Source organism: Anomaloglossus baeobatrachus, unplaced genomic scaffold, assembly GCF_048569485.1.
Source record: "Anomaloglossus baeobatrachus isolate aAnoBae1 unplaced genomic scaffold, aAnoBae1.hap1 Scaffold_2795, whole genome shotgun sequence".
NCBI classification, from domain to species: Eukaryota; Metazoa; Chordata; class Amphibia; order Anura; family Aromobatidae; genus Anomaloglossus; species Anomaloglossus baeobatrachus.
Genome location: NW_027442275.1, coordinates 69,178 through 96,253, shown reverse-complemented (window position 1 = coordinate 96,253; position 27,076 = coordinate 69,178). Strand labels below are relative to the sequence as shown.

Here is a 27,076-nt window from a genome sequence, read left to right as displayed (position 1 = left end):
TAATTTTTGCTCCTAAAACCTGTGTTAGGTTCTTAGTGCGTCCGTGCTTGCATTTAAAAACCGCACGTGTGTGCCTGTCGGTGGCAGCGTACAGGTGCACTTGTGTGCGTTTTTACCAAACTATTATATAACGCACAAGTGTAGTGTATAATACACGTCAGTCAGCAGTGGCTGATAGTGTCAGAGTTCTCGTCATTAATTTTTGCTCCTAAAACCTGTTAGGTTCTTAGTGCGTCCGTGCTTGCATTTAAAAACCGCACGTGTGTGCCTGTCGGTGGCAGCGTACAGGTGCACAATTTGCACAAACTTTGATATAACGCCCAAGTCTAGTGAATACACGTCAGCACAGCATTGCAAAATGCGCAAGGGCGTTGGCAAGGAACAAGGAAGTGGACGTGATGGTGGTGCAGGCAGAGGCCGAGGTCGTGGGCAAGCTCTAATTTTGCCACAACAAAGGGCCACATCTAGTCGCTCGCACGTCCTGTCCCAAATTCTTGGGGACCGCAGCAGTACACCGCTCTTGAACCAAGACCAGTGTCAACAGGTTGTTAGTTGGATAGCGGATAATGCTTCCAGTCAGATTGGCACCACCACAAACACTCTGTCTTCCACACGGTCAAGTGTCAGTAGCCGTGATACTGCACCGCACATTTCAGAACCTGATCCTCCTTCCTACCACAAGGCTGAGTACACGTCCTCGGACATTAATGATCCCACACTTGGACACTCGGAAGAGCTGTTCACATTTCCATTCGCACATTCTGGCCTCTCGCCAGCTCATGTTGAAGTGGGTCATGAGGAGATCGTATGTACAGATGGCCAAATATTTGAGCAGCCACGTTCTCACGAAGTTGGCAACGTGTCTCAACAAGGGGTGGACGATGATGAGACACAATTGTCAGGAAGTCAGGAGGAGGAGCAGGGTGCGGAAGAGGAAGACGACGTGGTGGATGATCCAGTAACTGACCCAACCTGGCAGGAGGATATGCAGAGCGAGGACAGCAGTGCACAGGGGGAGGGAGGCGTAGCATCCCAACAGGCAGTAAGAAGCAGGGTGGTGGCTCCAGGCAGAAGTCAGGCAACCGTTCCCCGGAACAACAACACGACACAAGGTGCCTGTACAAATGTTAGGTCTTCCCGAGTCTGGCAGTTTTTTAAGTTGGATCCAGATGATTCTAAAAAGGCCATTTGCAACACCTGCCGTGCCAGCATCAGCAGGGGTACCAAAACTAGCAGCCTGACCACCACCAGCATGATCAGGCACATGTCAGCCAAGCACCCGACTTTGTGGGAAGTACAACACAGTCGAGGAGCAGTGCTTGCTAATGTCACTGCTACGTCTTCGCTGGTTGTGCATGCGAGCCAATCCCCTGTCCATGCTGCCTGCGAACAAGCCTCCTCCGGTCCTGCACCTGCAGTTGCCTACTCAGAAATAACACCATCATCAAGCACGTCCTTGTCCCAGCGCAGCGTTCAGTTATCCATTCAGCAAACCTTTGAACGCAGGCGCAAATACACTGCCAACACCCCACATGGGCGCCCTGGACAAGCCAGGTCGTCACAGGTACTACACCAACACACTCTACACTCCGGCTAGGCACACCGAAGCTAAACACAAATCCTAGTTGCCTTCCTCCAGGGGCTGATGTCCACACCAGGGGGTGGGCCAGGCGGTTGATCCCACCCACCGAGGAGTTCACAGTCCTGGAGGCGGGAAAAGGAGTCAGATTAGAGATCAGTTTTGGAGTTAGAGAAGTGAAGAGGAGAGGAGACTGACCGTGTCCGGGTGTGTGGCCCGGGCACTCAGCAAGGTTGGCAGACGGTGGTGACCTTCTGCAGGAGAGGCTGATTGGAGTGAACCGTACGGACCGGGGATGGGCGGTGGCCCGCCGGTACCAGATCGGGGAGTGAAGAGAAGCCAGCACCATCCGGCAGGGCCTACGGACCCCGACCAGGCTAGGAGTCGCCGTAAAACCGGTCAAATCCGTTAGCGACAGGAACCTCCAGGGTTTCCCAGCAGTCAAGACCCGATTGAAGGCAACAGCTCACACCGTAGAGGGAAGCACAGTCACCGCCAAGGCTACAGTTCCCAGGGCCAGAGCCTGCGGGCAAAAGGGGCTCCCTCAGCATCCATCCAAGCTGGGGAGCGGGTTACCGGTGGGAAGCCCGCTAGATTTTGGGGGAATAAAAGGGGTCCAACACCACATCCCCACAGGTGCACACCCACCCATCAAAGAGAGCTATAAGCCAATACCACCTTCACATTGCCAGTGTACCAAGTACATGTTGAGCAACATGAAGGCGGCTGGGGTTATCCGTGACAGTTGTAGCCTTTGGGCAGCTCTGTTGATCCTGTTAAAAAAGAAGGACGGCACCACTCCCCGTATTGAGGAATCGCTAGCTGCATTGAGAACTGCAAATTATTTTTCTACCCTTGATCTCACTAGTCACTATTGGCAAGTGTCCGTTGCTGAGGCAGACCGGGAGAAGACCGCCTTCGCCACCCCTATGGGTCTCTGCGAGTTCAAAAGCATGCCCTTCGAGCTGTGCAATGCGCCAGGAACCTTCCAGAGGCTGATGGAATGCTGCTTGGGACAAGATTTTAGGGTGTATAAAAAGGGAGATTAGATCCCGTGATCCCAACGTATTGTTACACCTCTATAAATCACTTGTAAGGCTACATCTGGAATATGGGAACCAGTTTTGGGCTCCACATTTTAATAAGGACATTCAGAAGTTAGAGTCAGTTCAAAGGTGGGCAACTAGACTACTACAAGGAATGGAAGGCCTCCCATATGATGACAAGTTGAAAAAGTTATTAAGTGATTATTGGCTGCAATGGGGCTTTCTGGCTGGTGCCAGCCTCTCTTCTTAGCACACAGGAACCACAATCCCTACACCATGCTTCAATGGATTCTCTCATCCCAGCCCAGTAAAACTACATATTTTACACAGTCATAAGCAGCCAAAAGGGATCTATTCTATTCAATTGCAAATGATCTAGATAAGACTGAGAATAAGATACTGCACGGGACATAGCAGAGTTGGTCAAGTTGAGTGGAGATGAGTTTGCTATTTGGCACAGCTTTTTGCATCAATAAAGCAAGTAAAAGGTGTGAAAGATAAAAAAAAGGGTGAAAGTGTGAAAAGTGAATTGGCCAAATTGAGGTGCATATAAAGTTTTTGCTTTCTTTCAATTAACTAATGGGGCTCATTTGAATCAGGTGAATTGAGTTCTGCTTTTGGAAACTGGGTTAAGAAGGGGTGCACCGGTCCTGGAGGTACTGCAATACCAGGTCAATGCGTGCAGTGGACAGAGCAAGATTTTTTCCATCTCCTTGTTCTAAAAATCCATTTAATATATGGTCCCCAGAGAGGGGACGTATCAGATATTAAACTGATAAGAACAGATTTAATTTTTTTTTTTTTCTGTTTATCAGTAGGACTTCAAAATAACAAAGGTGATCGCCTCCCGTTGCCTGGGAACCGTCCAGGCACAAGAGGGCTATGTGTCACCAGAAGGCGCACACACTTCCTCAAGGCCGGCAGACGTGCAATCCCAGGCACCTTCCAGTACCGACCAAGGTAGCGTCCTCCGAAACTACACTTGATCTTAGCCAAAAGGCCGAGAAGCTATAACCCGAATTGGTTACGGCCTTGAGTGGCACCCTGGCCTATACCGGACACATCTTAGGGAGAGGGAGACAAACCCACGCCTACAGAAGACATTTTGTCACCCAAGCCAACCCTTGAAAAGGCTGTTTTGCAGAGCAAAAACAAGAAGAATGGTGCTTTTTGCAGCCGCCGCCCACTGCAATGAATCTGAATAACTCCTCCTTTTGGACACAAGCACCTCCCCTCCCCCTTGCAGTCTTTCCAATTCATGATACAAAAAGACGGACGGACAGGACAGGACAGGACAGGCTGCCTGACTTTCCGTCACTGCCACCCTTTGCCATCCTTGCCCGTAGAAAGCCCTTTCATCATCCCCAAACCCTAATCTTTTCCCTTCCCTTCCCAGATGCGTCTCACTCCCTTTCATTAGGAAGTGAGCGCAGCCTTTTCTCCGTTCTGCACATGCGCGACGTTAAACACAAATGCGCAGGCGTGCGTTCCATTACCCTCACTGCATTCCACTCCCATACAGGAAGTGGGCGCAGCTATTACTACGGTCGCACATAAAAGAACCCACGGCCACCACTGCACATAGCTGACTCCACCACAGGACACCCACTTCTACACCAACGCAGGTAAGACAGGATCGGCACCTCTATGCTCCCGTTACAATCAGGCTCAGTCACCATGTGATAACGCTCTCAACTCTTTAGTTGCAGGCTCCCCTTGCTTCACCTCCACTGGCTGTGCTGCCATTTCCTCTCCCACCTGGAAGGTATACTTTATTCCACTATTTTCCTGTTTCTCTCTTCCCCCTTTTCCCATAACCTACTTTTATCTGCATTTGTGGGGTATCTATATGCTATTTACATCATAGTTTTATTCATTAATATGGAAGGGAAGAGTGCCCATGAGAGTGTTGAACTGCGGAGAGCAAGAGATTAAGCTGCTCCGATTTGCCACCATTGATAAGCTGTTCTCAGTAGATACACATGCTATCCAAACAGCAGCATCCACCATTGCTTCAGCCCACCCATTCAGTGACAGCTCACCAAGTCAGCCAGAGGAGTGGTGTAAGGAATTACACGTAGGCACTGACTCCACACCTTCACATCACAAGAAGGGGGTCTACAGGCTAGTGCAAGAATACGAGCAAGTCTTCAGCAAACATCCGCTAGACTTTTGAAGAATAAAAGGGGTCAAACACTACATCCCCACAAGTGCACACCCACCCATCAAAGAGAGATATAAGCCAAAACTACCTGCACATTACCAGTGTACCAAGGACATGTTGAGCAACATGAAGGAGGCTGGGGTTATCCGTGACAGTTGTAGCCTCTGGGCAGCTCCGTTGGTCCTGTTAAAGAAGAAGGACAGCACCACTCCCCTGTATTGAGGAATAGCTAGCTGCATTGAGAACTGCAAATTATTTTTCTACCCTTGATCTCACTAGTCGCTATTGGCAAGTGTCCGTTGCTGAGGCAGACCGGGAGAAGACCGCCTTTGCCACCCCGATGGGTCTCTGCGAGTTCAAAAGCATGCCCTTCGAGCTGTGCAATTTGCCAGGAACCTTCCAGAGGCTGATGGAATGCTGCTTGGGACACCGAAACTTTGAAACGGTACTGCTATACCTTTATGATGTTATTGTTTATTCTAAAGCAAACAAGATTTTAGGGTGTATAAAAAGGGAGATTAGATCCGGTGATCCCAACGTATTGTTACCCCTCTATAAATCACTTGTAAGGCCACATCTGGAATATGGGGTAAAGTCCTGAGCAGGTTGATAACCATTGGTTTGAGCATGGTAGGGTGTAGTGCGCATCTTCCTGCATCGGTAAAAGCTGCAGAAGTCCTTGAAGATTTCCGCTTCAAAGGCTGTGCCTTGATCTGTGAGGACTCTCTCTGAGTAGCCATGAGGTCTGCATAAGTGTGCTTGGAAGACCTTCGCTGCAGTATGGGCCATTAGATCTTTGACTTGTACCACAACCATAAATCTCGAGTAGTTGTCTACCATCGTAAGTGCATACGTGAGCTCGCCTCGATATTCTGCAACAAAACTCCCTTTTTCGATTTCAGTTTCAGCAAACACTCCTCTTCCTGTAGAAAATATTTATCATTACCTAAGACAGTCATTCTAATGCATGACAATATTAAGGCAATTTAGTTAAAACTTGTTTTAACTCACCTTTAAGGGGATTGATGTATTTCATGGTCAATCCAGGTTTGTCAGTGATGGCACTGACATAATGTATGGCGTCTTTTTCGGGCGTTATCCTTTGCCTTTTCATTGTGAAAATCCAGTTGCCTATATCAAAGCAAATTCTACTACTTGTAAAGTATGCAGAAAATGAAATGTAGAACATATAACATCAACTGCTTAGGAACGCATCATAGGTTAGTACTTAAAAGGATATTGTCATGTTCTAGTCATAATGCAAGCTGGACATTTTTCATGTTACCCTGTAATCGCCGGCCTGTTCTAATGCTCACAAGCCAAGATATAGGCTCAGCTGCTAAGGCTTCCCTCTGCCTTCTGAATGAAACTTGAATATGTCTGGGTCACTGTGTATATAGCAGGTGCTCAGAAAAAATAAGAGTCAATTCAATAGAAATAGCTCTGGCACACTATAGTGATCAATAACGTAAGAAAAGAACTCTTGGAATGCTGAAAATTCTTTATTTGTGCAAAAGGATAATTCATCCAACGTTTCGACCTTGTTTTTAGGTCTTTATCAAGGATAAAGTTATCTAAGATCATAAAGGGTTACAAAACCATATAAACACGTAATTAGTACATAGTACAACATAACAGTACAATATATTGCTACTTGAGAGTACAATGGGTCAAATGACCATGATGCACATACAAAAAATTTTTCCAAAGCCATAGTGAAAACATTTGTACTGAGGAAAGAAAATTTCCACATGACCTATCTGGAGAAACATTCTGGATCAAACAACCAAAAATAGTCAAGCAGGTAAATACACACCTATATGGATAACAGGATGATATGTGTTCAATTGTATAGCGTCATTGCCATTAAGGTACAAATGGAAAACTTGCAATCCTATATAGTGAAGGAAATGAACACATATCATATCAAAGAACACAGGAACATGGGTGTGAGAAAAACCTCAATGTTTATACTTTGTTCTTTATAATGGTGTGAACATGTATATGTCTCAGTACCTTATGCACTTGAGAATTCTAGTGAGTAGATCATGAAAGCCTATTTCAGAACTGGAATCGGTAAATAATTGTAGGTGGAATCTAAATGAAAAGATGGTACAAGTGTTATCATGACACGTGGGCTATAACACAATGAGGGGCACTGCAGCCAGAAACTTGAGATGCTGCCCCCTGACTGCTGGCCCCTATGCATGTTTAAATAGAGGTCTCCCCCTAGAAAGACACTGACCTGCCGCCCCCGCCTCCTGTGGTGTGACTGGCCTAAGCCCCGCCTCCTGGATACATATCACCGTGCTGCCCAGCTTCCAGCCTCTCGGCTGCAGGACCCGGACCTGTTTGGGCAGCCGGACACAGGGACCCGCTCCTGGAGGCGGTAAGAGAGCTATCAGCAGGGAGGTAAGCGTTTCAGCTCACAGCACTGTTAGCTGTGAGCGGCTCCCTCTATGCTGAGGCACAAGCGATGTGTGACCGGTGAGCGCGGCGTTCTAAGGGAACTACCCGCCCGCTGGTCCGCTTGTGCTCGCCATTATTTAACAACCTCACCCCCCCCCTCCCCCCACCCCCCCCCCCTCCTCCCACCCCCCCCCCTCCTCCCCTAAAATCAGCATGGAGGAAAGCGTTCTGCTCACGGCGCTGTTTGCTATGAGCGGCTCCCTCCCTGCTGAGGCTCAAGCTACGTGCGCCGGCGAGCGGCGTTCTGAGGGAACTACCCGCCCGCCGGTCAGCTTGAGCCGCCATTAAGTTTGAAAAAGAGCGCTTCGCGCTCTTTGTCATTGGCCCCGCCCACCCGCCGCCCAGCAACCGCCGACCAGACACCGTCGCCAGTGCCGAGGAGGAGCTGGGTAGGGCTGTGTGCGCTCTGCACGGCACCTAAAAGGTGTGCCTCAGAGCGCAGCTGAAAAGCTCCGTTCTGAGGCGCATGGTGCCGGTAGAGAACGTGCGCTCAGCCTGCAGCTCCTGCCATAGACAGAGCAGGAGCTGCCGGCAAAGCGCACGGAAGTGACATGTCACTTCTTAGAACACAGCGATTCGGGCAACAGCTGAATCGCTGCGTTCTACTATGCAACGTGCGTACGGCCTCTACACAGTCTCCATAGACTGTGCAGGGGACGCAGGACGCATGAATTAGGCACACAGCCTAATTGAAGTGCAGACTCAGTGCAGTCCCTGTCACAGCGCAGGTTGGAGGCACGGTAGGGGAGAATCTAGTATGCAGGCACTAACCTGCAAGAGTCAAATCACCCCATCCCACACGCACTGAACTTCCCCTCCCCTCCGTTTGTATGCCCCGGGAATGCCAAGGGGGCTAGCCTGGGAATGAACCAGGGACCATGTGGGTCTCCCAGTGAGCGGGCGGGTTAAGGGATTCTGTTAGGACTTCAATGTTCAAATTGAGGGGGGCTGGTAGTGAACAGGGGCAAGAAGCAACAGTCAGCAGGTGGCGTGTTTTCCCTCCTGCTGATACCACACCTACACCAAGCCCCCTCCCAGGCCAAAACACACTCCATTTGACATTATGACAATGGTGACTGTTAACAGCCCCGCCCCGTTGTCACACAGGGGATTTCAGCATGTTATGGCGGCGGTGGGTGCGGTGCCGACTATCGCGTTGTACGGTCATGTGCAGGGGTCACGGTAGCAAGCTTTGGCATGGGTAGCCACCATGTCCGGAGTCTGTCATCTTAACCCTTGGATAGGTGTGAGCGTCGTCGTAGCAGGCGTTACGTGGGTAGATCTAGATCCAGTCGTCTTGTCATTTCCTGAATCACCAGGTGAGTACCCTGATGGGGAATGCGGGGTGGGATAAGTCCCCCTAGGGAGGATAACGTGACGTCACAGGTAACAGGCGTCCCGCCCAGCTCTACATGTTGTCACTAAGTTATTTATAACAATGTTATTGGTGCTGAGGGAATCGCCCTCCCCCGTTTCTGTTAAAAGCTGTGATGGTATCTAGCATTCCTACCCCTTGTAGACAGCATTCCACAATCTACCTGCTCTAACTGTAAAGAAGCCTTCCCTATTTCGGAGGATTAAGTTTGGTGGCAGTTTATTTATATTGACCACACGGGTATTTATACAAATTATTATTATTTATTATGCGCCATATAATTCATGGCGCTTTGCATGCGAAAGGGGTTTTTACATAATAGGTACCAGTATAATAATCATAAACCGTACAAGGCACAGACTGGTACAGGGGGAGAGAGGACCCTGCCCGCGAGGGCTCACAGTCTACAGGGGATGGGTGAGGAGACAGTAGATGAGGGCAGAGCTGATTGTGCGGCGCTGTATCGGACTGAGGGTTACGGCAGCTTGTAGGCCTGTCGGAAGAGGTACAAATGAGATATCCTCTGAGACGTCTTTCAAAAATTAAACATATCTTAATTTTTCAACCTTAGTTTAATACAGGCGGCCTCCATTCCTTGTAATAATCTTGTTGCCACCGGTTAACTGACCCTTCAAGTGATTTATTGATTAGTGACAATATTATGGGATCACGGGATCTAACCCCCCTGTTTTACCCCTAATGTCATGCTGTAATTGAAAGAAGGGATCTATATTGGTCACAGTTAGTTTTATCGAAATGTGAGAAGTATATCTCTGTACATTTGCATGGTTTGATTGTTTTTCTAAAACTGCTTCTTTTTTGTAGTGAAGTAATTTTCATCCTTTTTTACTAGATTTTCCCTCTTTGGTTAATTACGTATGTTTTAATTGGTTTTCCTTACCGTAAGAACTGAAAATAAACAAGTGAGATGGGAAAACCGGCAATGTTAGCTATTCGCAGAATAATTATGCCCGCTAATATTTTCTGGACAATTACTTCCACATACATATTCTAAAAGGTATAAATTCACTTTTAGTTTTTGTGTGCGTTGCATGGATTGGGGACGCTGCCCCATCGGGGCTTACGGTCTGGATTCCCTATCTGTATGTTTATGGGGGTGTGGGAGGAGGCTAGAGTGCCCGGAGTAGACCCACGCAGTCACGGGGAGAACGTACAGGCTCCTTGCGGATGGTGTCCTTGGCGGGATTTGGGCCCAGGACCCCAGGGCTGCAGCTAGCCATTGAGCCACCGTGCCATGCCATAATAGTTTCAAGAGCAGGAACAGACAGATTTGTAGATGGAGTATTACGGCGTTGCAGGGCCAGCTGTTTGGGATCATTTGCGATACAAAGTGTTTATATAGTTATATATAAAAAAAAAAAAAAAAAAAAAAATGCTCCTTATGCTGGGCCCGGGGGGACATGGTCCATTAACCTAACTTTGATTGCGCCTTTCCCCCTATTTCGGTTCCAGCTACACAAAAGGGGGGGTGGACTGGGAAATAGGAGAATGACCAGTGGTCCGACGATGCCGGTGGGTAAAAGCCTTAACCAACTACAGCCCTTTCCTCGAATAAGTAATCAGGCTGATTAGGTTTTTGTGGCTTGGAATGATTATGGGTCAACGCAGGGTTGAAGGCAAAACAGGCATCTGGGTTCCGGGTTAGTATCGGGCACCTTATTGCAATCCCAATCTCAGGTATTTTGGTAACTCAACCCACCAGCAGGATCAAGGTTGGAGTTCTCAGCTAGATGGTGGGGTGCTCGGTGAAGTTAGGCCTATGATCCGGGCCTCCATTTTGCATTGACCTGACGGTTCGATGGTACGTTATTCAGCGGGTGTTGCTCTGGTGGTTGATGTGCGTGACGATTTTACAAGCCACCCTCTAGTAATACACACCCTGCAGTATTCAGCGAATGTGCACCAATTTCGGTTGCAAGCAAACTGTTACGAGGTCGGTCTTCCCATTTTTAAATTGCGGAACGGTACTGAAGCGATGAGGGTCTTGTGGGGTGAAAGGTATTGAAGGGTTGGATGATTATGGTAAGCGAGTGGAGCACAGTAGGCCTATTCTTTTTTAGCCGAAGATTGTTTGTTTTGTTTTAAAAAAAAAAAAAAAAAAAAAAAGAAAAAAGTGGGGGTTTGGATTGTTCGCCCCATTGCAAATCTATACATTGATATTTTGGATCTTTTTCCCTCACTCGGCGGGTGTCCCGACGTTGTCGTTTATGTCTCTTAGGCGAGCGGGTGTATGGGACCAGTTTTTACCCATGACGACGGCCCTTCATTTTAGCGTTACGTAGTTGGTCCTCCATTTTGTGGGCTGGTTTTTGGTTGGTAATGCGACGGTTACTCGTTATTTTGGTGTTTGCCAGCCGTGGTACCCGGCACGTACTCTCCCAGAGTTGGGGTGCTACAAGGCTTCAGGAGCCAGCATATATGAGCACAGTTTTCAGTGGATCAGGTAACGACAATGGAAATGCATTATGAGGGACGTCAGGTCGGAGTTGGTTTTCTGAAATCGGGTTTTATTCGACACGTAAGGAGATTCAGAACAGTGTACAGGGCTAATGTAAAATGACATGATTGTGATTTGTTTATCCAAAAAAAAAAAAAAAAAATTTTTGTGGGTTTTTGTCTTTTTGTCAGTACCACCTTGGAGAGACGAGGTGTTTGATGGTTACGAGAATTCCCTGTTCTGACAGTGTTTTTGCCTTTCAGATCCAAGTCGGCCCAGTGATTGGGTCCGAGGTTACTTCCATGTATGTTGTCTGCGAGGAGAGCGGATCTTCGCCTCTTCGCCTTGGTGGTCGGTTCTTGGTTCCTGTTACAGTGAAAGTAATTGGAAAGGTTGCCGGAGCTTGGCTCAGCTGTGGGTCTATCAGAGGCGATCAAGATTGCGTGAGCTCTCTTTTCTACAACCGACTTGGTGATACACATAGGCTTCAAGTAGCTGGTCCAAGGCCGTCTAGCTAGGCCTCTTACCCTTATCCGGTCAGAGAGGTACAAGTTTCCCTGTTTTAGTGTGGAGTGTTACAACGATCCGGTCGAAGGTTACCCTCTGGCCCAGGTGGCTTGGAGCTATGGAAGAATGTGATAAGGATCTCTCCTGGCGCATGGTCGATCAGGGCCTACCCAAGTTGTGCTGTTAATAAAGTGTTTTTAAAAAAAAAAAAAAAAAAAAAAAAAAAAAGAGGTTGTTGGTCTGGCACCGCCAGCTGGAAGGCAATATTTGGCTGTCCTTAAGCTCGGATGGGTACACCCCAAAATGATGATGTTATGGATATGGTGGTTTCGGAAATGCCTGGGACGGCTCAGGTATTTCAGTTTTTGGGGGGGGGTCGCAGCTTGCTGGCGCGGTGCTGCTCCTTGGCGGAAGGGGTAGAAAAAGTGGTGGTGAAATACCCGCGCCGGACGGCCGGAAGGCGGTACATTTACCTGAACCCCGTGATGTTGGCAAGTTAATGCCTGGTTTAAAGCTGCGACCAAATTTTATGCCAAAAGATGAGAGTGGTTTTTTCTCCATGCCTCTCTCCAAAATGGAAAATTCAAATAAAAGTATTTTAATTTATAAGAGAACGGTGTCGTGTCTTTCTAGGGGGGAAAAATGGTGGTAGTTGGGTCCTGGCAGTCTGAGGGGCACTGCAGCCAGAAACTTGAGATGCTGCCCCCTGACTGCTGGCCCCTATGCATGTTTAAATAGAGGTCTCCCCCTAGAAAGACACTGACCTGCCGCCCCCGCCTCCTGTGGTGTGACTGGCCTAAGCCCCGCCTCCTGGATACATATCACCGTGCTGCCCAGCTTCCAGCCTCTCGGCTGCAGGACCCGGACCTGTTTTCCCACCCTCCCTCCCTTTTTGTTTTCCAAGTTGATTGAGTTTTCTGTGTTTAAGTCGCAGCAGCGGAAGGGGTAGAAAAAGTGGTGGTGAAATACCCGCGCCGGACGGCCGGAAGGCGGTACATTTACCTGAAACCCGTGATGTTGGCAAGTTAATGCCTGGTTTAAAGCTGCGACCAAATTTTATGCCAAAAGATGAGAGTGTTTTTTTCTCCATGCCTCTCTCCAAAATGGAAAATTCAAATAAAAGTATTTTAATTTATAAGAGAACGGTGTCGTGTCTTTCTAGGGGGGAAAAATGGTGGTAGTTGGGTCCTGGCAGTCTGGACCGTGTGACAAAGAAGAAAGGAGAGAAAGAAGAGGAAGAAAATGCAACTACCTGTAACATTACGTGATAGTCACTGGTAAGTATCACTTGACAATTCAAGTGAAAAAGGATTCCTTTATTAAAGGGTTCTCAGTCGCCTCAGGATCATGAAATACTAGGGTAAATGATATGAGAATGGGTAAGAAGCACCACTAAAGGAAATATGAGATGCAGGACATATATCTATAAACCCCTGAACTACATGATAGAAATAAAAAGAAGAAAAAAGAAAAAAAAGAAGAAAGAAGAAGAACACATAGAATGCGGAAAGAGAATGGGTACAACTACCTGAGTTACTGCAGGGAGGCCCCTGGTTGGTATTGTGAGGGTTAGTGGAATTCCTTCACTGAAGGGTTCTCAGTTGCCTCAGGTTCGTGAAAAATGCTATAGACAAATAATGCCCGGAGAAAAGGGGTTCATATACAGCGAATAATGGTAATACAAGGTACATGTGTCACATGTAATAGTATATATATATATATTGTACTAAGCTCTACAACAGAAATAGAAAGTAGTCCCTCTGCCTTCTGTCTAGGTGCCCTGAGTTATGTCCTGTAAACTGTCACAGGGACCCAGACACACATGTGTAGTAGGGGAATATCCCTGCTGAGATGCCAGTGCTAGAGCACTCATTTGCTGTGGAGTTGAACGCTATGTGAGCAGTTCTTACCTTCAATGAGCAGAAGTCTCTTTTTTCAGATTTCAATATCTCTGTGGGTATCTGGCAGAAATATAGAATACTCTTTACTGCTAAGACCCTGTACACCACTCCCACTAAAGGGGGCTTTACACGCTGCGACATCGCTAATGCGGAGTCGTTGGGGTCACGGAATTTGTGACGCACATCCGGCCGCATTAGCGATGTTGCTGCGTGTGACACCGATGAGCGATTTTGCATCGCTGCAAAAACGTGCAAAATCGCTCATCGGTGACATGGGTCTCCATTCTCGATTATCGTTACTGCAGCAGTAACGATGTAGTTCGTCGCTCCTGCGGCAGCACACATCGCTCCGTGTGACACCGCAGAAACGAGGAACCTCTCCTTACCTGCCTCCCAGCCGCTATGAGGAAGGAAGGAGGTGGGCGGGATGTTCCGGCCACTCATCTCCGCCCCTCCGCTGCTATTGGGCGGTCGCTCAGTGACGTCGCTGTGACGCCGCACGGACCGCCCCCTTAGAAAGGAGGCGGTTCGCCGGTCACAGCGACGTCGCCTGGCAGGTAAGTACATCAACCTTGGGCAAGTGAAGCACCAATTTTAATATATATTATGCATATATACACATATATCTCCATGACAATCGCTTTTTTTTTTTTTTTTTTTTTTCCTTCTCTCCGTATTATTATCAGTACCTATTACTCCTCTAACTATAAAAATATAAATTAATTAAAAGCAAACAGTTCTATATCATTATTGAGTCCATATGGTTTCAAGGTGTTCAATTCAAAAATCCATTGGCTTTCTGCTCGTGACATTTTTTTAATGAAATCGCCACCTCTCCAATCCTTAGTTATTTTTTGTACGCCCCATACTTGGGATCCTTTAAAGGACCCTCCATGTTTTAACACATAATGTCTGGATAGGGGGTGCTTAGTACATTTATTTTTAACACTTCTAATGTGCTCACCCACCCTTTTCCATAGGGGTCTAATAGTTCTCCCAATGTATTTTTTCTGACAGGGACATTGAATGCAATATACTACTCCCTTTGATTGACATGTAATAAATTCTCTAATCATGACTTCTGACTGCCCCTGTAAGAAGGATTTCCGTGAAATATTTTTTGTATTCTTACATACTATACAGCTTTTGCATGGAAAAAAACCTTTCAGGCCAAATAATCCTCCCTTATTAGGTGCTGTAAGATTACGTATGGTGGGTGACACTAAATTGCCAATATTGTTTGCCTTCCTATATATGAATATAACGTCGCAAACTTATATTGTACAACTTAAAACTTGTAAGTTAGCCAGGGGTGGTATAGTACATCTTTCATTGTATAAGTCTAAATTATTAACCAAACAAAATATATGCCACCGGCCGGGGCATTACATTAGACTGGTAAAACTAAATCAATGTGAATATTGTATCACCTCGAAGTTAATTGGTTATACAAAAGAATTTTATTCTCATTACTTTCATTTTTTATTTTATGTGGTCCTTGTTTTATGTGGTCCTTGGTTTTAGTAATAATCAGTGTATTGTATATTATCAAATACTCTGTCTTGAAACAGGGATAGCAAAAAATTTTTTATTTGTGGTCTATTAATAAAATTATAAAAACCCATCTAGCGCTGGTTTATTGTGGATTTTTACTTAAAATCCTTTACACAGTTTATTAAAGGCTACTTTACACACTGCGATATCGGTCCCGATATCGCTAGTGTGGATACCCGCCCCCATCTGTTGCGCGACACGGGCAAATCGCTGCCCATGCTGCACAACACCGACCAGACCCGTCACACATACTTACCTGCCCGGCGACGTCGCTGTGACCGGCGAACCGCCTCCTTTCTAAGGGGGCGGTCCGTGCGGCGTCACAGCGACGTCACTGAGCGACCGCCCAATAGCAGCGGAGGGGCGGAGATGAGTGGCCGGAACATCCCGCCCACCTCCTTCCTTCCTCATAGCGGCTGGGAGGCAGGTAAGGAGAGGTTCCTCGTTTCTGCGGTGTCACACGGAGCGATGTGTGCTGCCGCAGGAGCGACGAACTACATCGTTACTGCTGCAGTAACGATAATCGAGAATGGAGACCCATGTCACCGATGAGCGATTTTGCACGTTTTTGCAGCGATGCAAAATCGCTCATCGGTGTCACACGCAGCAACATCGCTAATGCGGCCGGATGTGCGTCACAAATTCCGTGACCCCAACGACTCCGCATTAGCGATGTCGCAGCGTGTAAAGCCCCCTTTAGTGGGAGTGGTGTACAGGGTCTTAGCAGTAAAGAGTATTCCATATTTCTGCCAGATACCCACAGAGATATTGAAATCTGAAAAAAGAGACTTCTGCTCATTGAAGGTAAGAACTGCTCACATAGCGTTCAACTCCACAGCAAACGAGTGCTCTAGCACTGGCATCTCAGCAGGGATATTCCCCTACTACACATGTGTGTCTGGGTCCCTGTGACAGTTTACAGGACATAACTCAGGGCACCTAGACAGAAGGCAGAGGGACTACTTTCTATTTCTGGTGTAGAGCTTAGTACAATATATATATATATACTATTACATGTGACACATGTACCTTGTATTACCATTATTCGCTGTATATGAACCCCTTTTCTCCGGGCATTATTTGTCTATAGCATTTTTCACGAACCTGAGGCAACTGAGAACCCTTCAGTGAAGGAATTCCACTAACCCTCACAATACCAACCAGGGGCCTCCCTGCAGTAACTCAGGTAGTTGTACCCATTCTCTTTCCGCATTCTATGTGTTCTTCTTCTTTCTTCTTTTTTTTCTTTTTTCTTCTTTTTATTTCTATCATGTAGTTCAGGGGTTTATAGATATATGTCCTGCATCTCATATTTCCTTTAGTGGTGCTTCTTACCCATTCTCATATCATTTACCCTAGTATTTCATGATCCTGAGGCGACTGAGAACCCTTTAATAAAGGAATCCTTTTTCACTTGAATTGTCAAGTGATACTTACCAGTGACTATCACGTAATGTTACAGGTAGTTGCATTTTCTTCCTCTTCTTTCTCTCCTTTCTTCTTTGTCACACGGTCTATTGTGTTATAGCCCACGTGTCATGATTAGAGTTGAGCGCGGTTCGTGGTTCGTGGTTCTCCAGTTCTAGGCTCGAGTGATTTTGGGGCATGTTCTAGATCGAACTAGAACTCGAGCTTTTTGCAAAAGCTCGATAGTTCTAGAAACGTTCGAGAACGGTTCTAGCAGCCAAAAAACAGCTAAATCTTAGCTTGGTTTCTGCTGTAATAGTGTAAGTCACTCTGTGAATCAAACTATTATCACATTTCAGTGTATAGTGTGCGTGAACAGCGCCTTCAGATCACTGCTGTTTCTATAATGGCGATCGCCATTTTTTTTTTTTTTTTTCTTGTCTTCCTTCCCTAAGCGCGCGCGTCTTGTGGGGCTGGCCAGCATGTCAGCCAATCACAGACACACACACACCTAAGTGGACTTTGAGGCAGAGAAGCAACGGCATGTGTGATAGGATCTGCATGTCACATGTCCCTGCATTATAAAACCGGACATTTTCTTCACGATCGCCATTATCTGCCTTCTGCGTCTTTGGTGTCAGACATCACTGTCGCAGATCCGTCCTTTGTCCTATCGCCGATACAGCTGTATGCGCTGCATACACAGCGTTAGACAGCTTAGGGAGAGCACATTCTAGCAGTCCTTTTAAGGGCTCGTACCGGCAGGGTCAGAGAGCCATAGGTGACAGGTCCTGCAAACAGCAACAGCGTCTGTGTAGCCCAGGTCAGGGATTTCCTCCCTGCATTTCACCATTAGGAGGGAATAGAAAGGCAGGCTTCCATTCCTCTACCCAGAGCACCACAATCCTGCCACTGTACCCTCTTGTCCTCTGCACACTCCAACTCATTCTAAGTAAGCCATTATACTAGCAAACACTCAGTGTACCTAGTGGCATCCTATCTGTGGCTATTGGACTTTGCTATAGTCCCACTAGTGCAAAGACATTTGCAGAGCACATCTGCCTGCATTGCACACTCCAAGTTTTTTAAACTAAGCAATTTTACTAGCAAACACTCAGTGTACCTAGTGGCATCCTATACGTGGCTATTGGACTTTGCTATAGTCCCACTAGTGCAAAGACATTAGCAGAGCACATCTGCCTGCATTGCACACTCCAAGTTTTTTAAACTCAGCCATTATACTAGCAAACACTCAGTGTACCTAGTGGCATCCTATACGTGGCTATTGGACTTTGCTATAGTCCCACTAGGGCCAAGACATTTGCAGAGCGCATCTGCCTGCGTTGCACACTCCAACAAATTATAACGAAGCCATTATACTAGCAAACACTCAGTGTACCTAGTGGCATCCTATACGTGGCTATTGGACTTTGCTATAGTCCCACTAGTGCCAAGACATTTGCAGCACGTCTGCCTGCGTTGCACACTCCAACGAATTATAACTAAGCCATTATACTACCACACACTCAGTGTACCTAGTGGCATCCTATACGTGGCTATTGGACTTTGCTATAGTCCCACTAGTGCAAAGACATTAGCAGAGCACATCTGCCTGCATTGCACACTCCAAGTTTTTTAAACTCAGCCATTATACTAGCAAACACTCAGTGTACCTAGTGGCATCCTATACGTGGCTATTGGACTTTGCTATAGTCCCACTAGTGCCAAGACATTTGCAGAGCGCATCTGCCTGCGTTGCACACTCCAACTAATTATAACGAAGCCATTATACTAGCAAACACTCAGTGTACCTAGTGGCATCCTATACGTGGCTATTGGACTTTGCTATAGTCCCACTAGTGCCAAGACATTTGCAGAGCGCATCTGCCTGCGTTGCACACTCCAACAAATTATAACGAAGCCATTATACTAGCACACACTCAGTGTACCTAGTGGCATCCTATACGTGGCTATTGGACTTTGCTATAGTCCCACTAGTGCCAAGACATTTGCAGAGCACATCTGCCTGCATTGCACACTCCAAGTTTTTTAAACTCAGCCATTATACTAGCAAACAGTCAGTGTACCTAGTGGCATCCTAAACGTGGCTATTGTACTTTTGTCAATTCACAGTATTGGAACGTTATTTGCAGCACGTCTGCCTGCATTGCACACTCTAACTTTTTTAAACTCAGCCATTATACTAGCAAACACTCACTGTACCTAGTGGCATCCTAAACGTGGCTATTGTACTTTTGTCAATTCACAGTATTAGAACGTTATTTGCAGCACGTCTGCCTGCATTGCACACTCTAACTTTTTTAAACTCAGCCATTATACTAGCAAACACTCACTGTACCTAGTGGCATCCTAAACGTGGCTATTGTACTTTTGTCAATTCACAGTATTGGAACGTTATTTGCAGCACGTCTGCCTGCATTGCACACTCTAACTTTTTTAAACTCAGCCGTTATACTAGCAAACACTCACTGTACCTAGTTGTATCCTAAACGTGGCTATTGTACTTTTGTCAATTCACAGTATTGGAACGTTATTTGCAGCACGTCTGCCTGCATTGCACACTCTAACTTTTTTAAACTCAGCCATTATACTAGCAAACACTCACTGTACCTAGTTGTATCCTAAACGTGGCTATTGTACTTTTGTCAATTCACAGTATTGGAACGTTATTTGCAGCACGTCTGCCTGCATTGCACACTCTAACTTTTTTAAACTCAGCCATTATACTACCAAACAGTCAGTGTACCTAGTGGCATCCTAAACGTGGCTATTATACTTTTGTCAATTCACAGTATTGGAACGTTATTTGCAGCACGTCTGCCTGCATTGCACACTCTAACTTTTTTAAACTCAGCCATTATACTACCAAACAGTCAGTGTACCTAGTGGCATCCTAAACGTGGCTATTGTACTTTTGTCAATTCACAGTATTGGAACGTTATTTGCAGCACGTCTGCCTGCATTGCACACTCTAACTTTTTTAAACTCAGCCATTATACTAGCAAACAGTCAGTGTACCTAGTGGCATCCTAAACGTGGCTATTGTACTTTTGTCAATTCACAGTATTGGAACGTTATTTGCAGCACGTCTGCCTGCATTGCACACTCTAACTTTTTTAAACTCAGCCATAATACTAGCAAACACTCACTGTACCTAGTGGCATCCTAAACGTGGCTATTGTACTTTTGTCAATTCACAGTATTGGAACGTTATTTGCAGCACGTCTGCCTGCATTGCACACTCTAACTTTTTTAAACTCAGCCATTATACTAGCAAACACTCACTGTACCTAGTTGTATCCTAAACGTGGCTATTGTACTTTTGTCAATTCACAGTATTGGAACGTTATTTGCAGCACGTCTGCCTGCATTGCACACTCTAACTTTTTTAAACTCAGCCATTATACTACCAAACAGTCAGTGTACCTAGTGGCATCCTAAACGTGGCTATTGTACTTTTGTCAATTCACAGTATTGGAACGTTATTTGCAGCACGTCTGCCTGCATTGCACACTCTAACTTTTTTAAACTCAGCCATTATACTAGCAAACAGTCAGTGTACCTAGTGGCATCCTAAACGTGGCTATTGTACTTTTGTCAATTCACAGTATTGGAACGTTATTTGCAGCACGTCTGCCTGCATTGCACACTCTAACTTTTTTAAACTCAGCCATTATACTAGCAAACAGTCAGTGTACCTAGTGGCATCCTATACGTGGCTATTGTACTTTTGTCAATTCACAGTATTGGAACGTTATTTGCAGCACGTCTGCCTGCATTGCACACTCTAACTTTTTTAAACTCAGCCATTATACTAGCAAACAGTCAGTGTACCTAGTGGCATCCTAAACGTGGCTATTGTACTTTTGTCAATTCACAGTATTGGAACGTTATTTGCAGCACGTCTGCCTGCATTGCACACTCTAACTTTTTTAAACTCAGCCATTATACTACCAAACAGTCAGTGTACCTAGTGGCATCCTATACGTGGCTATTGGACTTTGCTATAGTCCCACTAGTGCCAAGACATTTGCAGAGCGCATCTGCCTGCGTTGCACACTCCAACTAATTATAACGAAGCCATTATACTAGCAAACACTCACTGTACCTAGTTGTATCCTAAACGTGGCTATTGTACTTTTGTCAATTCACAGTATTGGAACGTTATTTGCAGCACGTCTGCCTGCATTGCACACTCTATCTTTTTTAAACTCATCCATTATACTAGCAAACACACAGTGTACCTAGTGGCATCCTATACGTGGCTATTGGACTTTGCTATAGTCCCACTAGTGCCAAGACATTTGCAGAGCGCATCTGCCTGCGTTGCACACTCCAACAAATTATAACGAAGCCATTATACTAGCACACACTCAGTGTACCTAGTGGCATCCTATACGTGGCTATTGGACTTTGCTATAGTCCCACTAGTGCAAAGACATTTGCATAGCACGTCTGCCTGCATTGCACACTACAACTTTTTTAAACTAAGCAATTTTACTAGCAAACACTCACTGTACCTAGTTGTATCCTAAACGTGGCTATTGTACTTTTGTCAATTCACACTACTGCAAATCTATGTGCAGCACCTCTGCATGACAACCTCGTGCTCTGTTTTTAATAAGCTATAATGATAGCACAAAATACTGCCATTTTGTGGCATCATAGAACTGGCTGTTGTATTCCATTAGTGCCCCACTGGTGACAAGCTATTTCTAGCACCTCTACATCACACCCTCATGCACATTTTGCTACGCTAATGTTATAGCAAACTCATGGAATTCATTGCTGCATTTCATAATTCGGAGGGATAGAAAGTCAGGCTTCCTTTAGCTTTTCCTTCTTTTCATAGACAGCATCTCCAAGACAAATTTCCCCTCCACGTCTAAGTGTGGAGAGGCAGCTAGTGCGCATGCGTGTGCCGATGTACCCCAGCTGCAGCATAATTACAGTGTTTCGCCTAGTGAGTATGCTCAGCCTGACTGTGCCATTCCTGACGCTAAGTTTTCATTTCGGGATACAGCGCATGCTCCCACACTAAGTGTGAAAAGCCTCTTTGCACAGGTGCTTGCATTCCGTGCCGGGTCTAAGTCCTGTTTTGGGCATAGACACCATGCTAAAGCTGATAGTCTTTTTTCAGAGACTGTATTTCATGCTACTGAGCATGCTCAGGCACTTCCTGCATCAGAGACTAGGTCCGGTAATGAACTCTTTGGCCCTGGCCCTGATGTGGGGGTCCCATATAGACCACAGGGCATCAGGTGTCCTCCCAAATGGCTTGCAGAGGCCCACACCTATGACTTGTCACCGCATTATTGATGCTCAGACGATGACTGGTGAGGTGTTTGGGTCATGGCAGCCATGAGGTCATCATTGAAGTTGCGTTTCCAAATAGGACGCTAGTTATGCCACTCATGACGTGTCACTCTACTTTTGTCTCCAGGAGGTGCATTGTGGTTCACCCTGGTTTGGGGCGGACCCAGGTTATAAAAGGGGCTGGAGCCAACCAGGAGGTGCGCAGTCTTCTATTATGCTCCGAAAGAGCACACCTCCATGTGTTGAACCCATTGCGGCTTTAGGCCAGAGGTAGGCAGGGATCGGGTGGTGGATGCAGGCCACCACCACAGTTGGTAACGCAGAACGGTTAAGACCAGCTCCTGTCCTAACAGTCCTGCTTGTGCAGCCCAGTGGCATTAACAGGCCTGCTGCTGCTGATGCGCCTGCTGTCCACAGGTGTGGCCCCTACGCACACGGTCAGCGTACTCAATGGCCCCTGTGTTGTTAACAGGGAGTTCCTGGGCTGGGTGGGCATGTGGACCCTGTGACGCTAACAGGGCTCACAGTCTCCAGATCGAATGGCGTCTAACTCGGTTCAGGCTACTATTAGTTTCATAGCCACACAGCTCTGTATCCTCCACCAAACTTTCAAGTTGCCAACCTCTCCTTTTCCAACTGGGAGCACGGTGGACACTGACTGGTGATGGGGATATATACCTTTCTCTTTCTTTTCTTATTAATTTTCGTTATATAGCGGTCACAGATTATATACCACTTTATCCAAATCTGCCAGTCCCACTGTAACAGATGTTGTTTCTTCAGCAAATGTTACAGTTGCTTAACCACCAAATCCACGGACCAAAACTTTTTTCCCCTTTCCAACACACCTGTTCCCCTTTCCAACAGCATCTGTCCTTTTTCAACTCATTTTGGGATATGACCAAAAGTGCAACTGTGCAGGGACACCGTACTCAACGCCATCTCAGCACAGCAGCCATCCCTCGGTCCCTCCGATGTGGACAAGTAAAAGACCATTTCCTCCTATCCATGACAAAGCGTTGAGATTCACTCTGTGCAGCACTGGTGTTTAGTGGACAAGTAGATCTAAGATTGCGTACCACATTCTGCAGATACTCCTGTATACGTGCGTCTATTTCTATGGCAGGAATTAGTTCGCCAAATTTTGTCTTGTACCGGGGATCTAACAGTGTGGCAACCCAGTATTCAGGATTAGTTCAAATTCATACAATCCGAGGGTCATGTAGGTAGTGCAGCAAGAAGGCGCTCATGTGTCTTGTGCATCCAGGAGGACCAAGTCCTTGGTGTGTTGGTGGCAGAGAGGTAAGAATCGTGCATCCTTCCTCTGCCCTCTACCCACAACCTCGCACAACCGAAATGTGAGCAAGCTCTCACTCATCTGCTGAGTCTTCCATGCCCATCGCCAGTTCGTCCTCCATTTCTTCATGGGCTCCTGCACTTTCATCAACACTTTTTGCTGATACTATGCGCCCTTGTTAATCCCTCTCCCTCACCATGAATGCCGCATAGGTGCCGCTGACCATCTGGACCTCGTAGATCTTGTTATCCCTTCCGCATATGACTCCTCCTGTACTTCCTCCCCTTCCTCTTGTCCCAACACCTGACTCAGAATAATAATTACAGTGTGCTCCATCATGTAGATGACCAGAATTGTCACGCTGAGAATGACATTGCCAGTGCTAAACATCTTCGTCGACATTTCAAAACTGTGTAGCAGGGTGCATAGGTCCTTGATCTGACACCACTCCAGCAGCGTGATCTGCACCACCTCTGGATCAAGTTATCCCAGGCTATATGTCTTACCGTATTTCAGCAGGGCTCTGCGGTGCTGCCACACACGCTGCAACATGTGCAGATTCCAATTCCTGCGTGTCGAAACATCGCATTTACGGCGTTTAACTGCCAGACCCTAAGACTTCCGGAGTGATGAAAGTTGTTGAGCTGCTGTGTGCGCACGATGGAAGTGAGCACATAGCGAGCGTGCCCACTGCACAAGGCCATGTAGGCCGTGATGGTGTTTTAAAAATTGCTGGCGAATTCGGTTCAACACGTGAGCCCTAAAAGGCACGTGTGTCACATTGCCCTGAGGATGGCCCGCAGCCAGGTTTGCATCATTGCCGCACACGGCTGTTAAGTCACCAACGTAGTCCGCTCCGTCAATTTGTACTCCGGTTGCCAGGTGACAACGTGTTCCTTTCATGAATAGTGCTGATGATGTGAGAGTAGTCGATGCCAGCGGCGCAGGTGGACGCAGGTTATGCTCACCCACTGGGCTGCATTACCTTGACAGATGCAGAATCTCTGGCTGAATGTAGCTGGTGGGTATCTCACAGATGAAATACCATCATTCAGCTACAACCAATGGGAAGACACCACACCCTTTTTTATGCCCATCCTGTCTGCAGACCACTGCCAGACATAGCTATGAACCTCTGGTTAATTTTACCCCCAGTTCAGTTTTATGATTTTGTGTGCTTGTTACCTGACTACTTTTCCTGCTTGCTGTTTATGTACCTTGTTGGCCGATACGCATTTCAACTCTGCTTGTTTTCTGATTCTTTCCTGGCCGTCCCATTCTGTTCCTGTTCCTCAATTAATGTTTTGACCCTGCCTGACTACTATTCTCTGTAATAGCGGTGTGACTCACATTTCCCATACATTTCAAAGTAAAGCTTTGACCGCCTGATGGCATTGAGCTCTGCTGCCAGCATAGTAAGGAGGTGTGTGGTAGTCCTTGTGCGCAGTTGCAAGGAAGGGTGGCCTGACCACACAGGGTTTGCGCCAAGGTAGAGGACCCACACGAGGTTGAAGAGGCAGAAGCAGTGTATTAACTTCTACATACAGAACAAGGATTGAAACAACTCGTGGGGACGGCAAGACTTGTACAGCAGACCCTTCTCCATCTCTCACCATAGTTTGCCAGTGCCCAGTCAGTGACATGTAATGACCCTGTCTATGCTTACTGGTCCAAGTATCTGTGTTGAAATGCACCCTGTCGCACACAGATTTTCTCAAGGAAGTGGTGATGTTGTGTGCGACATGCTGGTGTAGCGCGGGCATGCTTTTCTTGGAGAAGCAGTGGTGATTGGGCATGTGGTACTGGGGCACAGCGACAGACATAAGGTCTGTAAAATCCTGTGTGTCCACTACGCGTAAAGGCAGCATTTCGGTAGCCAACAGCTTACAGAGGGATAGAGTCAACCACTTAGCTTTGTCATGGGTCGCAGTAAGTGGCCTTTTATTTGACCACATCTGAGGGAAAGAGATCTGGCTGCTGTCTGTAGACGGTGTTGAGTAGGGTGTCCCTGGAAAAATGCAGGTTTGTGAGAAAAGTGCAGGCGGAGACATGATGTTGCCTTCATCTTGCCTTCAGATCTGTTCATCTTGTATCATTTTTAAAAAACACATCAAGCAAGGGTTACTCCAAGCGGAGTCTACCTTTTTTCCCAACATTGGGCACACAGACACCCCATCAGTGGCAGCACTTGTGCCCTAGTTGCAAACAGGATGTTTTGATTTGCATCAAGCACATTCCAAATCCACAAGCATTTACTCTCCCCAGGATGACACAGGGGTAGTAAATTCCTTCTGGATCCATGACTTGTTCATTTTGATGAACGTCAGTGTGTCCACATTGTCACTGGACAGACGCGTGCGCTTATCTGTCAGCACACACCCAGCAGCACTGAAGAAGACACGTTCAGAGACAACGCTGGCAGCTGCACACGACAAAATCTCCAAGGCGTAACTGGAGAGCTCTGTCAATTTTTCTAGATTTGAAGCCCAAAAGGAGCAAGGCTCCATTTGCAAAGTCATTGCATCGATGTTCATTTCGAGATACTCCTGTATCATCCTCTCCATCCGTTGACTATGTGTCAGACTTGTTGTCTCTGGTGGCCTTGCAAAGGAGGGTCTAAAAAAATTATGAAAATATTCCATAAAATTGCTGTTACCAGCACCAGATACGGTCCTACTGGTACGGGTAGACTGTTGAAGATGACGATGCCGTCCCATGTTTGTCAAGTTACAACTGGGAGAATCACTCCCTTCACCTGCACGGTTGTTTGGTGTAAAAGCCGAGCTAAGATCGAGTAACAGCTTATGCTGATACTCCAGCATACGTGCGTCCCTTTCTATGGGTGGAATTATGTCACAAAATTTGGACTTGTCCCGGGGATCTAATAGTGTGGCAAGCCAGTAGTCATCATCACTTCTAATTTTGACAATCCGAGGGTCATGTTGGAGGTAGTGCAACAAGAAGGCACTCATGTGTCTTGCGCAGCCATGCGGACCAAGTCCACGCTGTGTTTGTGGCATAGAGGTGCTAACCGTTCTTTCTTCCTCTGACATCTCCCCCCAACCTCTTTCAACTGAATTTTGACCAAGGTCTCCCTCATCCGCTGAGTCTTCCATGTCCATGGACAGTTCGTCCTCCATATCTTCATGTCCTCCTGCACCTTCCTCAACATCTCGCCTGCTACCATGCGCCCTTGTTGATCCCTGTCCCCCATGGTCCCATGCCTGCCGCGTTGGTGATGATGAACGTCTGGACCTTGGTGATGTTGTTGTGTCTTGCGCATATGAATCCTCCTGTAGTTCCTCCCCTTCCTGTTGTCCCACCCCCTGACTCCGAATAGTGTTTAGCGTGTGCTCCAGCATGTAAATGACTGTAATCGTCATGCTGATAATGGCATTGTCAGCGCTAAACATATTCGTCGCCATGTCGAAACTGTGCAGAACGGTGCATAGGTCCTTGATCTGAGATCACTCCATCAGGGTGATCTGCCCCACTTCTGCATCTCGTTGGCCCATCATGACGTATTGCACCAGGGCTCGCCGGTGCTGCCACAGTCGCTGTAACATGTGGAGAGTTGAATTCCAGCGTGTCGCCACATCGCATTTCAGGCGATGAACCGGCAGGCCGAAAGACTTCTGGAGCGATGCAAGTCGCTCAGCTGCGGCGGTTGAACGGCGGAAGTGAGCACTGCAGACAGTTTACGTGCCCTGGTCAGAAGGCCATCTAGGCCGGGATAGTGTGTTAAAAATTGCTGGACAACAAGGTTCAACACGTGAGCCATACAAGGCACGTGTGTCACCTTGCCCAGGCGAAGGGCCGCACCCAGGTTTGCAGCATTGTCGCACACGGCCTTACCAGGCTGCAGGTTGAGTGGAGACAACCATTTATTAAACTCGGACCGCAGAGCTGACCACAACTCCTCAGCTGTGTGACTCTTATTCCCAAGACATGTCAAGCTAAAGACCGCCTGATGCCGTTGCGC

At 46.9% G+C, this 27,076-nt stretch overlaps 1 pseudogene; it reads right to left on the bottom strand.

The window, feature by feature from the left end:
• Positions 1-3,259: 3,259 nt before the first annotated feature.
• Positions 3,260-3,466, bottom strand: LOC142265958 (U2 spliceosomal RNA; annotated as a pseudogene).
• Between the last annotated feature and the right edge of the window lie 23,610 nt (positions 3,467-27,076).